General features: G+C 50.7%; 1 protein-coding gene across 1 annotated transcript in view; it reads right to left on the bottom strand.

Moving 5' to 3' along the window:
* Positions 1-18,246, bottom strand: part of LOC134607104 (uncharacterized) — a 29,239-nt gene that overhangs the window by 763 nt on the left and 10,230 nt on the right. The gene's annotated exons all lie outside the window — the stretch shown is intronic.

An 18,246-nucleotide genomic window follows, 5' to 3' on the forward strand; every position in this document is an offset into this window, starting at 1 on the left:
TAGACTTCAGAGTTGTACTCTCATGCGCAAGAGTACAGCACTGATATGCCTCCTAGCAGATGAAGCACCAATACCAAAGAAGATGTCCAGGATGAAGATGGTTGCCACAAGTGGCAGCTTCAGGTTCATTAACCAACCTTCCACCGCACATAGTCTTTACAAAATATGCAAAAAAACCTGCACAGATTCACTTTAACCCCTTAAGGACACATGACATGTGTGACATGTCATGATTCCCTTTTATTCCAGAAGTTTGGTCCTTAAGGGGTTAAGGGCTTAAAGAAAATGTGTCCTCAAAACTATTCACTAGAGCACAGCATATACAAAAGTGAAAAGTTAAGTTTTAATGGAAAATAGAACAAGGATGTGCAAACTACAAACTGCATTTTGACCATATAAAAGCTGGTCTCCACACAGTGGCATGCATACTGCGGTCGCAGTTGCGACCAGGCCCTTCACTCCAGGGGACCTGGCCTCTCTGCGGACTCCTGCGACCGGGTGCCTCCGCCATGTGATAGAGATGGATTTCCAGGGGGCCCCGGTCAGCGATGACATCACAGCTGGGAGGAAGTGACTGCCCGGATCAGTTTTGCACCCCGGTGGATTGTGCATGGCAGCCCCATGGATTGTGTGTACGCCACTGTCTCCACATCACCATAAAAGCTGAAATCAGCAAGACCAGTCTTTGTAGACTACTGCCAATCACCATACAGGCTGTTAATACAGCAATAGGCAGTGCTGCTAATCCCACCATGAAATAAATCACAAAATTTGACACAAACATAGATACAATACACAAAATGGTGGAGAGCACACCAGTGTGAAGTGAATCATGCATAGAATATAGGATATTAAAAGTATTAACTCCGATCATAGGTAAGTGAGCAGGTAACATAAAAATTTACCATATAATGATATATCTAGGATATCTCTGAAAGAAAAAGTGCTAATAATAGTGCAATACAGTATGTGCCAAAATAGGGAAAATAATTGGTGACTTTATTTTACTACATCCCACTCGTTTTCTGAGTCGGGTATATAACTGGCTCAAGTATAACAGCATAGGTGGGATGGAGATGTTCTTGAAGTCAAGCTTCTAGTGTACAATTTTCATGGAACGAGAAGGAAACTGCACTGTACTGTGCCCTCCTATGGTTGATGGCAGAGCCGCAGTTATACAAGGTGCATTACTCAGTACTATTCCTGCAAGGCATTTCCATACCTTCTTTCTTCTTCCTTTTTTAGCTTTATAGTTGTTGTTTTTTTAAGTCTTGTGTGATACTATCATTCACCAGGAATATATATATATATATATATATATATATATATATATATATATATATATATATATATATATATATATATATATATTCTTATTCTATTATTATAATTAGGGTTATCTTAAAGGGACACTATAGGCACTCAGACCACTTCAATTCACTGAAGTGGTCTGGGTGCAGTGTCCCAGGTCTCAACCATGAGCAGGTAATTATTGTAGTTTTTAAGAAACTGCAATAATTACCTGCTAGGGTTAACTCCACCTCTAGTGGCTGTTTACCATATAACATCATGAATGATGATTTCCTATGGGGAGATCTTAATGCGAGTGCAGACATTGATGTGCATGCGCATTATGTCTCCCCTGATGGTGGGGGAGGAGAGAAAGAAGACCCAGGCCAGCACAGAGGGACATTGGCACAGGACCCAGGTAAGTGACAGGAGGGTTTTGTTTTTTTTCACCTTTGAGAGAGGGGAAAGCTATAGCTAATGTTTTCCTGGCCCTATAGTATCCCATTAATTTCTTTTAGACTTTCTCCCTTAAGGACGCTGGACGGAAATTTTCCACGGAAGTTATTGAGGAAATTCCACCCCCCTCACCCTTTCCCAATAAACTGTAACCCTTTCATCACTGTCTGCATTTCACTATAATCTGATTTTTTTTTCTTTTAACCCCTGAGTTTTTTTTTTTTTTTTTTAACCCTCAGGAGTTAAATTTAGTTAGTTAAATATTTGTCAAATATTTATTTATTGAGCTAGGGTGGGTAGAAGTTAGTGGGGAAATTGGGGGATCCATGAAATCCATCCAGAGTGCTGTGTCAATTCCAAAGAACTTTCCCACGCTGTGTAAAATGACACAAAGCACTCTGATTGGCTTAAACCAACCAATCAGAGTGTTCTTAGACTAATTGTAAGGCGGGGCAAGGCTTTACAAGCCTTCCCCCCTGCAGAGCTCAGTCTGCGCGGAGCCCTCCATGGATGAATATGGATTATTTTTTGCGCTCAGGTTTTTTCTTTTTCGTCAGGTTTTTTTATTTTATTTTAAGTTCGACGGGCTGAAAAATTAAGATTTTAGAAAAAAGAAGACGTCAAATGGTAAGTTTAATTTTTCTTTTCAGGTTAGTTATTTTATTCCCCCCTCACTATTTTTTAGTGTGAGGGGGGTAGGTAGGGGGTAACATTTTTTGGGGTGGGTGACTAGGGGCTTGGGGACCCCTAGTCACCTTTGATGGGGGGGATATTTGTCTTAGGGCCCCCAGCCGCCGCCCCCATTGTAATTTATGGCCCCCACCCGCCACACAGGGGTGGGGGCCGGATAGTAGTTTTTTTTGGAGGGGGGGTTTACAGTACTGTTTAGTAGACATGCCCCTACTCGGGGTATAGCGAGTAGGGGCATTCGGGAGATTTTAATCTCCCGTATGCTATTATGGGGGTCATATATTGACTCCCATAGAGTGAGGGAGGACATGGGGGGCTTAGGAAGTGGTGGGGAGCACTGCTCCCTGCTGCTTCTATCTTTACATATTACAAGGAGGGAGCTGCGCGCCGGTAGCTCCCTCCTTGTAATAAACTGAACGAACAAGTTTGTTTGTCTGATATTTCCATTCATTCGTCTTTCTGACGAATTAATAGATGAAATTCCCGTTCGCATGCCCAAGTGTTTAACTGGGCATGTGCGGGAATCTCAGCTCTATCTAGTGTGGGCAGATGACATGTCCCACAGGGACTTCCTCTACCCACACAAAGATGGTGGCGCCCTGAATATAGATCGGGGCAGAAAAATAATAAAAATAGGTGATATGGGGGGCTTAGGGACATTTGGGAGTGACTAGGGGGTTAAAAAAAAACAAAAAACTGGGATTCAGCCATGACAGTGCCGCTTTAAGAATACTTTAATCCAGCTAGACGCTGAAATAAATAAACTCCCACATTTTCTGATTAATAATACGTCCCCTGATGATTATGAACGTATAACCAAAGAGATACAAGTAAATCTAGAAAAACTAGAGAACATGATCATTGATGTAAAAAAAAAAAAAAAAAAAAAAAAAAAAAAATCAAACAAAACTATGCGAAAAAACAATACATACAAAAACAACCGGTTCCCAATAAGAAACCAATCACACACTCTAGAGATCACCATGTAATGAAGTCAAGAACGTTCCATGCCATACAACATATAACACGAGAACACAAACCATCTTTTGCACAAGCTGTTAGCAGACAAAGAACCACAGAAAGAATACACCAAAATAGTGATTTTTCAATTCGGGAAAGAGAGAAAAATAAATAAAGTCCCCAACTACACCTATTACACCACATAGGGAGACTAGAGAACAAAATAAAATAAAACACCACCGAGACGATTTTCCCACAAAAGAGATTTAACCATTTACACAGAGGGTTTTCGGATGTCACATATAAGAGACAGTTACAAGAGAAACTGTCCATGTTAAGGTCCCCTGGGAAAAGACAGAGGAGCCCAGAAGACGGGGAATTTGAAGAGAAGCAAAAAGGAGAAACAGTCATAAGAAAATATAAAAAATAATAGGATATTTAATCTAACAGACACAATTTAAATATTAAATCACACTATTAGAAAAAGGTTTGAAATTTGCCCCAACTAAAGGCATAGATAAATTTAACATGTATATTGACCTTAAAGCGGCAATGTCATGATGAACTTACCTTTCTTTAATCGATTCCTCTTCTCTTCCTCCCTTAGGATTTGTTCTTCATTTCTTCCGGTCTGTTCTAGTTTACTTTAAAACATAAGACAAAGTAGGGACTATTTGTCTTATGGAGGTTTCCTACGCCGGTGGTCAGAGCAATTTTCCCACAATTCTCACCTTTCCTTCACCTTTCCTCCTGTTCCCGTGAAGCCTCCTTTCACTTTTCCCCGAACGTCCTGTTATTTAGACAGAACGCCAGCAAAACTACTGAATTGCGTCCTAACAGAATGAGAACAGTTTAGGACGCCATTCAGGACTTTGTTCGTATCGGAATTTCATTCACATGAATGATACACTGATCCTATTCGTGTCGCAGCAGCATCTTTCAGCCGCTTAGTAGATAGCTCCATGATACCGTGTGAATTAGGGAGCTATCTACCAAAAGGCTGAAAGACCTAAATTGGTCTTTCATCTATATCTCTCTAGGACAGTGATGGCGAACCTATGGCACCCTTTCTGTGGGCACGCGGCCATAGGTTCGCCAATAATGCAGAGTAGGCGCCTGCCTGCCCGAAACGGCAGGCGCCTACTCTGCTTCCGGGTCGGGAGGCAGGGGAGGGATCTTTGCAGCAGCTCCCCTGTCCTCCTGCGAGCAAGCTGGCAACGCTCCACACAGCATCGCGCGGGAGGACAGGGGAGCTGCTGCAAAGATCCCTCCCTCTGCCTCCCGACCCGGAAGACTGCTTGCCACCACAGGACCACCAGGGATGGCTGTGTCCCCCCCCCTTCCTTTATTAGAGGTAAGAAGGAGGAAGGGGGGGACTAATTTAATATACTTTTTTATTTTATTACTTAAATACCCCCCCATACAGCACCCCTACCCCGCCCCCCAGAGTACCCCTACCCCCCCACAGAACCCCTACCCCCCAGAGTACCCCTACCGCCCCACACAGCACCCCTACCCCCCCACAACACAGTACCCCTACCCCCCATACAGCACCCCTACCCCCCCGAGTACCCCTACCCCCCCCACACACAGTACCCCTACCCCCCCACACACAGCACCCCTACCCCCCACCATACAGCACCCCTACCCCCCCACCATACAGCACCCCTACCCCCCCACACACAGTACCCCTACCCCCCACACAAAGTACCCCTACCCCCCTACCCCCCACACAAAGTACCCCTACCCCCCACACAGCACCCCTACCCCCCACACAGCACCCCTACCCCCCACACAGCACCCCTACCCCCCCACACAGCACCCCTACCCCCCCACACAGCACCCCTACCCCCCCACACAGCACCCCTACCCCCCCACACAGCACCCCTACCCCCCCACACAGCACCCCTACCCCCCCACACAGCACCCCTACCCCCCCACACAGCACCCCTACCCCCCCACACAGCACCCCTACCCCCCCACACAGCACCCCTACCCCCCCACACAGCACCCCTACCCCCCCCACACAGCACCCCTACCCCCCCACACAGCACCCCTACCCCCCCACAGCACCCCTACCCCCCCACACAGCACCCCTACCCCCCCACAGCACCCCTACCCCCCCTACCCCCACAGCACCCCTACCCCCCCACAGCACCCCTACCCCCACAGCACCCCTAGCCCCCTACCCCCACAGCACCCCTACCCCCCCCACACAGCACCCCTACCCCCCACACAGCACCCCTACCCCCCCACCCCCACAGCACCCCTACCCCCCCACCCCCACAGCACCCCTACCCCCCCCCCCCACAGCACCCCTACCCCCCCTACCCCCACACAGCACCCCTACCCCCCCACACAGCACCCCTACCCCCCCACAGCACCCCTACCCCCCCACACAGCACCCCTACCCCCCCACACAGCACCCCTACCCCCCCACACAGCACCCCTACCCCCCCACAGCACCCCTACCCCCCCTACCCCCACAGCACCCCTACCCCCCCACAGCACCCCTACCCCCACAGCACCCCTAGCCCCACAGCACCCCTACCCCCACAGCACCCCTACCCCCCTACCCCCACAGCACCCCTACCCCCCCCCCCACAGCACCCCTACCCCCCCTACCCCCACACAGCACCCCTACCCCCCCACACAGCACCCCTACCCCCCCACAGCACCCCTACCCCCCCACACAGCACCCCTACCCCCCCACACAGCACCCCTACCCCCCCACACAGCACCCCTACCCCCCAACAGCACCCCTACCCCCCCTACCCCCACAGCACCCCTACCCCCCCACAGCACCCCTACCCCCACAGCACCCCTAGCCCCACAGCACCCCTACCCCCACAGCACCCCTACCCCCCTACCCCCACAGCACCCCTACCCCCCCCACACAGCACCCCTACCCCCCCACACAGCACCCCTACCCCCCCCCCCCCACAGCACCCCTACCCCCCCTACCCCCACACACACAGCACCCCTACCCCCCTACACACAGCACCCCTACCCCCCTACACACAGCACCCCTACCCCCCTACACACAGCACCCCTACCCCCCTACACACAGCACCCCTACCCCCCTACACACAGCACCCCTACCCCCCCCCACAGCACCCCTACCCCCCCCCCACAGCACCCCTACCCCCCCCCCACAGCACCCCTACCCCCCCCCCCACAGCACCCCTACCCCCCCCCCACAGCACCCCTACCCCCCCACACAGCACTAATTACAGTAAGACGAAAGTGAATTTTTTAGATCTTAAAGCGGCACTGTCATGCTGAACTTACCTTTCTTTTAATCGATTCCTCTGCTCTCCCTCTGTCAGGATCTGTCAGGATCCCATTATCCTTTAGGGATAATCGGGGCCCTAAAGGATAATGGGGGGGCTATTGTCCTCCCCCCCGGCCCCCAACCCTGAATAGTGGGTGGGAGCAATAAAGGATAAAGAGGGGGGGACCTATTGTCCTCCCCTCTGGCCCCCACCCCTGAGTGATGGGTGGGGGCCATAAATAACAATGAGGAGGGGGACCTATTGTCCTCCGCCCCCACCCCTGAGCAGCAGGTGGGGGCCATAAATAACAATGGGGGGTGGGGGGGAACCTGTGTAAAATGACTAGCACTATTTGTTTTAGCGTCAGGGTTTTTCTTTTGCACTCTGGTTTTTTATTTTATATTTTACACGTTCGACGGGTATTATGGTTTTTATTTGAACACTGAAGCCTCTGTTCCATCAAAACCACCCTATTTAAATCAAATATAACTAATAAAACGTATAAAATTAAGGATGTTATCAGCTGCGACACTAAAAATTTAATCTACTTACTGGAGTGCCCTTGTGGCCTCCAGTATGTAGCTATGACCACAAGAAACCTCAAAACTAGACTAAGTGAACATTGGAGAAGCATTACAAAGGGATATTTAAATCACTCAGTCTCTAAAACATTTTTGCATGCATAATAATGACACAAAACTACTTAAATGCATAGGTATCAAAAAAATGTGTGGGCCTGGCGGCGGAATGGAATGGCCGCTTAAACTCTCAGCTCCTCCGATCGCACCCGCAAACCGCGTGAAAGCCGCCACCTCACCGCGAAATGGGGAAACACTCCAAAGCGGGGAGTACCCCCAAACCCTCAGGGACACGCCAGACGCAGCTGCACACCTCCATGCGGCAGTTCCTAGCCGCGACACCGGACTCTGCATCCCGGGCGGCATCTGAGGCCTGTTCGCAGTCAGGAGCCTCCACTCCTACCTCACACTCCCCAGACAGAGGAGACCACATGGCAGCCCCTCCGCCGGACTGGCTAAATCTGCTGAAGGCGCTGCCAACGCGGGCAGACCTGGCGAATGCCAACACAGCACTCCAGGCCTCAATCAGGGCGGACCTCCAACTGATGAGGGCGGACATACAAGGTATTGCAGACCGCATGGCCCAAATTGAGGCAGACCATGACACCCTGACAGCGACACAAGCATCCCAAGCACAGGCCCAAATCAAACAAAGGTCCCAAATGCAAGCCATGGCACGACACATAGAGGACCTGGACAATAGGGGCCGCAGAAATAATATACGGATAAGAGGCCTACAGGAAGGGGACGAATCCCCCGCCCAATTGATTGGCCTGCTCACGACAATATTTAACGGCCTGCTAGGACGCTCAGAAGAAACCCCCATAGCCTTTGTCAGGGCCCACAGGGCACTGAGACCCAGAGGCCCGCCGGAGTCTCCCCCAAGGGACGTGATTTGCTGCCTAGAGATATATGCGCTGAAGGAAGAGATACTGCACGAGGCACGCAACAAAGGTGAAATCGTCCACAATGGCCACCAACTCCAACTGTTTCCAGATCTTTGCCCGGCCACGCTGGGGTACCGCAGAGCTCTGAAACCACTCACCAGATCACTGACCACCCAGAACGTGAGGTATAGATGGACATTCCTGACAGGCCTGATCGCCAGCACCGCAGGCGGCCCCAGGCAGATCCGTACAGCACAGGACCTGAAAGACCTCACGGAGGAACTCCACCTGCCCCCGCTACACCTGAACTGGCCGGACCCACTTGACTACTACAACAACCCACCACCACCAATACGGGGTCAGCCACAGCCACAGCGACGGACGAGAACTCGGACGGAAACTGTGAGACCGGCCGGAGCGACCCGCTAGCCACATCAAGCGAGCCTGGAAGCAGAAGGGATCACGTAACTATAATAGCACTCACATGGGCCCGCAGCCCCACAAACACACAGGGCTTATGCAGGGGCACCACTTTTCAACTTCTGCTGTGTACTCTGGGTGGGGAGGGGGGCACGAGGCACTAGGGGGATTTGAACTCTTGAATGGACTCTTCTCAAAGGGGTACCAAAGGGACCGTGCAAGAACTATAAGAGGACTTGATTGATTTGGGGAGGGGGGTATGGTGGGTGGGAGAAGGAGTGAAGGGTAGATCCTCCTCCCCCCCCCCGAAGTAGTAGACCAAAGAGGTTAGCCGAGAGGTCACCACCTAGCCACAAGCAAGCCGGACTAAGGGACAACCCCCCCCCCCACTCAGATCCTCGCTGACAACTAACGAAGTAGAGTAATGAACCTCCCTATGTAGTCACGGTGGGACAGTTGCTTAGGAAACCAGCATGGGTAGCGCAACCCAGGGAAACAAGCTGGATAAGGCCGCTCCCACAAAGTTGACTGTTCCACAGGCCGAGATGAGGGAAGACGGAGGGGTGCAGTCACTACTTGAAAGTAGCCCAGACCACACAAGCGGTACTGACCAGGCTAGATGACCGGGATACGGACAGACCCCTGAGGGGCGGGACCCCCCAACTGACACTACCAACTGAGGCAGGCTAGACAATCTCCAGGGCGGGTGATGTCGGAGGACACTAGTCAGGAAAAGTTCTCCCACACACCGCCCTCTGGAAGGGCACACTTTGATTCCGCACCGGACTCCTAACCCCGACTGGTAGACAGGGATCGACCCCTAGGAACGAGGAGGAGACAGGCCACGCTCCCACCGGTAGGGGGTGTACAGTTTACGGCGGGGGGACCCGACTGAGCTGACTGGTACGGCCGAGTCGACTCCCACCTAGCCCACACCTTTACCTTATTTGGTTACAGAGTTAGCAATTCGTTTAACTGTCTTTGGTTGAATTTGTTATTTTTTCCAGTGCGTGGTTCTCGCTCCGGGGGCCCCTGGGGAGGAGGGAGAAGCAGGGGAACGGCACCAGCCGTACAGCCTTTACGTCTCCCACCTCCTCCCACCACTGACCTCACCGACCCCCCCCTCCCCCCCCCATAACCCGATAACCCAGTGGCGACCTGGCCATGCATGCGAATACCACACACACGAGAGCGGAAATCAACCTCCTTTCCATCAATGCAAAAGGTCTAAACGTACCAGAAAAACGTTCTAATGCGCTCCGCCACTTCCACAGTCAAAGAGCGCACGTAGTACTAATCCAAGAAACCCACTTTAAGGAGGGTCAGGCCCCCAAGCTCACAGACCACAGATACACCCAATGCTTTCTCAGTAATAGCCCAGAAGGGAAAACCAAAGGCACGGCGATTCTGATACACAAGTCACTACACTTTGACGTCACCGACACTCTCAGTGACAAACAGGGACGATACATATGTGTAAAAGGAATGATAGCTGACCGACCCTACACGTTTGCATGCCTTTATGCCCCCAACAGACGCCAACACCACTTTATAGGCTCCGCGACCAGGGCCATAGTGAAATTCGCCACTGGATGTTTGATAGTGGGGGGAGACCTGAACGTAGCCCTAAACCCGACCGTAGACACGTCCACAGGCACCTCAACGTTACCCCGACACATCTTAAAGAACATAGACAAGACCCTACATGACCACCGACTGGTAGACTGCTGGAGGGCGACACACCCAGAAGATCGTGACTACACTTTCTACTCGACCCCCAATGGGACATACTCGAGGATAGACTATTTTCTAATGCCTCATTACCACTTGACAGAAATCCGACGGACAGCTATAGGCACGGCGACCTGGTCTGACCATGCCCCGGTTCTGCTGACATTGACATCCCCACTGTTCAGACCCACTTGCAACAACTGGAGGCTCAACGACTCCCTTCTTAACGACCTTGTAGTACAGACGGAAACCAAAACACGACTGACAGTATTTCACGGAGAATGACACATCGGACATCACGGCCTTCTGCCTGTGGGAGGCCCACAAATGTGTGATGAGGGGTCACTTCATAGCGAAGGGAGCTGCCATTAAACGCGCAAAAGCCGCTAGACTTACCACCCTACTGTCTGACATACGAACATTAGAGAACACACACAAACAGACCCACCTCCCAGAGGACGGGGCACAACTGACGGCCCTCCACAGGGAGCTCTCCTCTATCCTCAATGCCAACTACCACAGGGCTTACATACACTCCAAGGCGTTTTTCTATACCAACGCTAACAAATGCGGAGCTCTTCTGGCCCGCATGATTGCTAAAAAGAGAACGACAGCATACATCCCCAAAATTAGGGACGAGCAGGGAAAGACCCAGAGCATGCCACGAGATATGGCCGACACCATACGGACCTATTACGCTGACCTATATGCCCTAGAACCACACACGACTGACAGAGAGCGAGCAGAGAAGAAAGCACGTATAACACGGTATCTGGAATCACGCATAGGCGCTCGCCTCACACAAGAAGCGAGTGCGGACTTAGATACACCAATCACAATACAAGAAATAGCGTGGGCCCTCAAAAAAGCCAAACAAGACAAGAGCCCGGGACCGGATGGCCTCCCAATTAGATACTATAAAACTTACTCAGAGCTCCTCACCCCACGCCTACTGGCGGCCCTTAACGCGATTCGCGACGGGACGCAAATCCCAGCGCAATCCCTCGAAGCAAACATCATCTTAATTCCTAAGGAAGGGAAGGACCCTGAAATATGCGCCAACTACCGGCCAATATCCCTGCTCAACTGCGACCTGAAACTCTTCACCAAGATACTCTCGCAGAGACTACAAACATACCTCCCGGACTTGGTCCATGGGAACCAGGTGGGATTCACACTGCAACGCGAAGCGAGGGACAACACGACCAGAGCGCTCGCCCTGATCCACGCCGCAGCGACCAGCGACACGGGCCTTCTTCTGCTCTCAACGGACGCAGAGAAGGCCTTTGACAGGATATCTTGGGACTTTCTGTTCCAGGTGCTAGAAGAGCTGGGGCTGGGACCATTCATGATGGCCTGGGTCAGAGCGCTCTACTCCAAACCGACGGCGCGCGTATGCGTAAATGGAGCCTTCACCAACCCCTTCCCAATAACAAATGGGACCAGGCAGGGATGCCCCCTCTCACCCCTCCTATTCGTACTAGCCCTGGAACCATTTCTAAACTCGATCCGAAGCAACCCGCTCATACCGGGGCTGAAAATAGGGAAGAAAAAGCACTCCGTAGCGGCGTACGCAGACGATTTACTATTCTTCATCACCAAACCTGACACCGCTATGTCGGCAATCCAGCAGGAATTCGCCGACTATGGAGAGCTATCGAACTTCAAGATAAACTTCTCCAAATCCACGATACTCAACGTATCAATACCACCACGCGAGGCAATGACACTGAAACGGGAACTGCCATTCCAATGGTCAGATGTCTCCTTGCGATACCTGGGGACGGTGATCACGAAAGATCTCGCCCAACTATACGCGGCCAACTTCCAACCGCTGCTGGACACCATTCAAAAAGACCTCAAAGAATGGGAGCAGGTGAGGCTTTCGTGGTTCGGGAGGGTGGGGGTTCTGAAGAGGAACATCCTGCCACGGGTGTTGTACTTGTTCCAGGCCGTCCCCAGTGCCATCCCGGAGGCTTTCTTTGCCTCCCTCAGGTCCATGGTCCTCAGGTTCACCTGGCACAAATTAAAAGCGAGGATAAAACACGACATACTCACACTACCAAAAGACAAGGGGGGCTAGCCCTCCCAGACTTTAAAGGGTACTATAACGCGTCGCACATTCAACGGATAGTGGAAGGGACTAAAACAGGAGTGACCAAACCCTGGAAGGACATAGAGACAGCACAAATAGGCAGACCCATCTCGGTCCTTCCCTGGCTAGACCACCAGCAGGGCAGACGACCGGCGGCCCCACACCCCCTTATCAAAGCCACGATGCAGGTGTGGCACAGACTGGCCACACCACTGACTCACCTCCACACCATCCCCATTACTCCCGCTGATACAGAACGAGGCCTTCCCTCCGGGGACAGAACCAAGGACGTTCACCCGGCTTCTGGGACAGAGGATCCCGCGACTACCACGCGACCATCAATGGCCAACTCAAGACCCTTGAGGCAATGACAGGGAACCCACACAACCCATTTATGTTACAGTTCAGGTACAGTCAACTACACAGATTCACTCAAACTCTACTCCGCACACAAAGCGCCACCAGACCACAGACGTCGTTTGAGGGAATTTGTATGGACCCCGACCCTTTGACAAAAGGTCTGTCCACGCTTTATGGCATGCTCATGCAGCTGAGGAGAAGGCCGCCCCCGAGCTTCATGGGGAAATGGGAAGTGGCATTGAACACAACCTTCACACCTGCCCAATGGGACAAGATGTGCACCCTCACACTACACTGCGCACCGTCCAGCGGGACACAGGAGACGGCTTACAAAAGCCTGACTCTATGGTACCGCACTCCGTATCAAACTCACATATATGACCCCACGACAGACGACACATGCTGGAGATGCGCAAGACACACAGGTACCTTCCTTCACATATGGTGGGACTGCCCACTCATTCAACCATACTGGGAACACATATACAACATCATTAAGAGATTCACGGACACCCCGCCACCGAAGGACCCTGCAACATTCCTACTTCACCACACTACACTCAAAGCATCACTATATAAAAAAACCCTCACGATCAGAATACTTAATGTGGCTAAAAGCCTCATTCCCATCTATTGGAAAAACAGGCCGCTCCATCAATGGGAACATGGTTCCAACGAATGGAGGAACTCAGAACACTAGAGGAGCTCTCCCTACAGGCAGAGGGGAAATCATAGACATATCAGACGATATGGACACACTGGATAGTGACTACCGGAAAGCCGGACTTCCAATATATGCTACACTAAACCAGACAAACACGGACCGGTTTTCTGCTAGACTGGAGGAGACCCCCTCCCCCCTTCTCCCCCCCCCCCCCACGGGCCGGGGGGCGAGGACACGCACGCAAAGAAACGGGACTGATAGAGGAGACACCACGGATAGACAGGCTCAAGCACGATGCATAAGGCAGGGCGGACTAGGGGATGCAGACGAAAGTCATGGTGAGATCCTAGATACTCTGGCATGGGAGGGGGAAGACATTCTGAACCGTTGAACCGGAGCACACACAACAGAGAGACACCAATGAGGGGTAGACGGTCAAAGACAAGGGAACGGGAGACGTAGATCGACCAATATAGCCAGAGACACCAGCAGCTCCAAGAAACACTATGCTCTGCCTCCCCCCCAACCTCTCCCATGACGAGGGTCACCCACCCTTAGCACAAGAGACCCCTAATGAAAACCCCAAGACGACAGCTAGATCCGGAAATAGCACGAGCACTGGGAAGTCGGGGGTACGCCTAGCATATAGTATACAAATAAGGACCTGCGAGTCCGATACCATTGAAACATGACAACATATAGGTGTCTTGCTTAACACCGGAATATTTCTTTGCTCTTTATTACTTGGACCTGCGCGTCCGCACTGTTGGTTATACCTGTTGAAATTCTTGACAACATCCACATAAAAATATATATTGACAAAAAGATAAAATATTGAAGAAGGGCCAAAGAGCCCATATGCAAGAGGTTCCCATAACTGATGCTACAATGGACCTGCGTGTCCAACTTGTTGTTGGGCCTGCGCGCCCGCGTTATAACTGTTATTCAAGCTTTAAGGACAACACCTAGACCTGCGAGTCTAAATGCTTTATGCCTTTCTATTTTTGTCACGGAAAATAAAAATCATATTTACAAAAAAAAAAAATGTGTGATCCCATGGAGAGGTGGAAATATCAAGAACATTCTAGGCAAGGCCGAAATGGAATGGGTATTTAATTTAAAAACATTAACCCCCTCTGGTTTGAACGTGGATTTTGATTTGTTTAAATTTTATTTAATTATGTGTACTATGCTATATGTATATATCCTCTTTTATATAATACCCATGTATCGCTTACCCATGTTGGTCAGAGTATCTACTGTTATGATTTATTACTAAGATTCTAAACATGAGAAGCTTAACGAACTGCAGGGGCCAAAGTAACGCAAACATATATCAAAAAGAAATGCCCATAAAAGGAACACACAAAACTGACATCTAGGTCACTACGAATAATCCCCACAGGCCAAAAAGGAACCTACCATAAGACAGGGTCCCGGGGCACAAATCACACTAGGGGACAGCTCCAATAAATGCACGAACCCCAAGCAATTCTGGGACAGAGATTCCCATATTACAACCAGATAAACCTACCTACCCTAACAGAAGGTACACAACATCCTGAGCACAGGAGCACGTATTAGATAAGGGGAATTACAGTGATAATGAAAATGCAAAGGGATGAAGGTGGCAAGCGAACTGAACAACGACCTACTGAAAACGAGGCCTGCGAGCCCGTAGGAATATGATGTCACATCAGATGCATTAATATATAAAACTATGCCTGAGACCTGCGTGTCTCCCTACCAACTTTTTATGCTTCTCTGTATTAATCGACAATAAAAATCATATTTACAAAAAAAAAGAAAAAGATTCTAAAAATATTTGATGTTTTTAGCTGATTCAACATGTTTATCAGCACTTTCCTGAGAATATTTTGTTATCATCTTGGGGCTATTCTTATGCATAGTTGTTTTATCTACAGCAATATGAATAAGAACATCCCTACTATAACCACTTCTTAGTTTCTATGACACCTTTAATTGTTTTATCTAATACAAAACTTTTTACATGGGGGGCGTGGCCTGCAGTCCGACCGGCATGGACGTGTGAGTCCCGAGCTCCTCGCCACCTAGCCAACATTAGCCACTTTTAGCCCGCCAGCATACCTCAATGGGCCGCACAAAGAGACCGGAGAACCAGCAGACCCCCAGGGCAGCACCGTCATCGGGACCGAAAGACGGGTTCCTCCAAACCCCGCAGGGACCGAGCCGCGAGGCACATGGCTCCAAGATGGCGCCCGTCTCCCCAGCTTCCTCCAGCTCGGAACCTGAACAGCCTACCCTGGCTGATATCGGCGCTGAAATCAGGAGACTAGCAGCCAATATGGTCACAAAGACCGACATGAAGTCCCTGACAGCCACCCTCGCGGCTTCCCTCACATTCGCGGTCACAGCACTGCGCACGGATCTGGAGGCGCAGGGAGGCCGCATCCGGGCCTTGGAAACACAGGCCCAAGAAGCACAGCGCCAAACGTCAGCAGCAGACACAGCCTTGACAGGGCAGGGTAACTTGCTACTAGCACTGCGCAGACAAGTGGAAGACTTGGATAACCGGAGCCGCCGCTCAAATATCCGGGTAAGAGGGGTGCCGGAGAGTGAGGGGGCGGAGAATGTGGAGGAGCTGCTCACTGCGCTCTTCCTCCAAATTCTGGGGACAACCACACCACCAGACATACGCTTTGAGTGGGCACACAGGGCCCCAAGACCTAGAATCAGGGATGGGGACCCCAGAGACATTATCTGCTGCTTACACTAATTTCCCCTTAAAGAACGCATCATGCAGCGGGCCAGGACCCGGCACACTTGGCGATATCAGGAGGCAGAGGTCTCCCTGTTCAACGACCTCTCCCCTACCACGTTAGAAGCCCTATTACCACAGCATGCTCTCAGACCTATTACCACAGCACTGAGGGAACGCAAAATCCCATACAAATGGGGCTTCCCGTTTAGCATCCAAGTGAGACACCAAAACGAATGGATTGCCGCACGCTGGCCGGACGAAATACCGCGCTTCCTCCAAAGGCTGGACCTCCCACCCATAGCTGTACCTGACTGGATACTGGAGCCGCTAGACCGGGAACCCAGGCCCCAGAGACAACCACGGAACGCGCGGAGGGGCCCTAGAGAGAACCGGATGCACGATGCGCCCCCACACCCATCTAACCCGGAGGAATAGTCGTCCCCTGATGACACCGACCTCGGCACTACAACGCAGCTCGAGTACCGGCGGTTTGGATACGAATAGTTGCCCACAGCGTTTCTTCACTGCTCACAGCCTTCTGATCCAAGGCGAACAGTCCACCGGAGTTGTTTGGGTGACCACACACCTTGAGCCCTCCATGTTTTGGGGTGGGGTCCGGGAGGGATGTAACATATTGTTGATCACGGGGAATGGATCCGATGGTCCCTGATTTGCAAGGCCTACCTGGTCACGCTCAATCCCACACTGTACCACCTTCTCACAGCTTACGGCCCAAGGGCGTGGCACCGACACAAGACTCTTTTTGGGAGGGGAGAAAGCTTGTGATAGCTGCATGGGAAGCCCTCTAGGCCTGAAGAATCAAGGGCCGGCCCATCTGGCTCACCCTACTGCCATTCCTCCACTATGACAGCTCAGGAAAACGATCCGGTGCAACACAGCCTTGTCGACGGAGGCATCACAAGCGGGAGGACTCCTACCACCAGGTTTGGGGGGGACGGTGAACAATGTGTAGACAAAACGTTATGGGACTGTGAGGGGAACAGGTGGGAGGGCGAAACACTCAAGAAAGTATAACTGTACATGGGGGATACCATAGAACCAGGGGGCTCCAAGAAACCGAGTTCTTAGATCAGCAACTCTTAGATGGGGAGATGGGAGAGGGAACAAGTGGGAGGGAAGGGTCTGGGACCCCTCTACTAAACGCTTGATATAGCAGGAGCATAGATACAGGGGGTGTAGCTGGAGGTTAACGTAAGCGATACTGCCCCAAACCCAACAAGTCTAGGAGGGGTTACAGATATAAAAAAAACAAACAAAAAAAATAACTTTTAACATGTCCTCTTTGTTATTTACCCAATAACTTATTCAGTTACTTTTAACCGATTTATTTTTTATTACTTTTAGTTTACATTATTTATTATTATGTATAGCAATTTTTAACAAACATTAGGGATGTTTCCCTCCGCCCCCACAAACATGGCCACTAAGTTTACTCCCCATGTATATGGCATTTGCCACTATTATTTTCCCCAACCATGATGGCTGCCGTAATTCATTTAATTTATTTTACATTATTTACTTTCCTTCTCCTTATTAAACTGTTGTTTTTCTCCTGCCTACCACCTAATGGGACATCCTGCATCCCATCTTCCCTATCTTACTCCGTTTCGAGGACGGCAAATGCATTTTTTTTTTCCAACCTCGTAAGTACTACATTTCCCATTACCCTTAGCGGCCGGTAAATAAAGCCGTGCACGTGACGCGCGCCACTTGCTCCGGCTGCTAAGTGCCACAATTACTTACTACATGCTCATTTTTAATATTAAACATGTTACTAATGGTTCATAACCCAATATCTATTAGTATGTACCATTGTTTGCCTTATTTACCGTATTTTTCGCTCCATAAGACGCACTTTTTTCCCCCTCAAAAGTGAGGGGAAATGTCTGTGCGTCTTATGGAGCGAATATGAAGCTTTACTTACCTGTCTTGCAGCGTTGGCCGGCAGCACAGGGCGCACCGCGGTAGTGGAACTTGAATTTCATGTTCCGGTTTCCGGCGGGACTGAAAGGAAGTGCGCACAAGCTGAGTGCGCACTTCCTTTCAGTCCCGCCGGAAACCGGAACATGAAATTCA

This window comes from Pelobates fuscus, chromosome 1, assembly GCF_036172605.1.
Source record: "Pelobates fuscus isolate aPelFus1 chromosome 1, aPelFus1.pri, whole genome shotgun sequence".
NCBI lineage: Eukaryota > Metazoa > Chordata > Amphibia > Anura > Pelobatidae > Pelobates > Pelobates fuscus.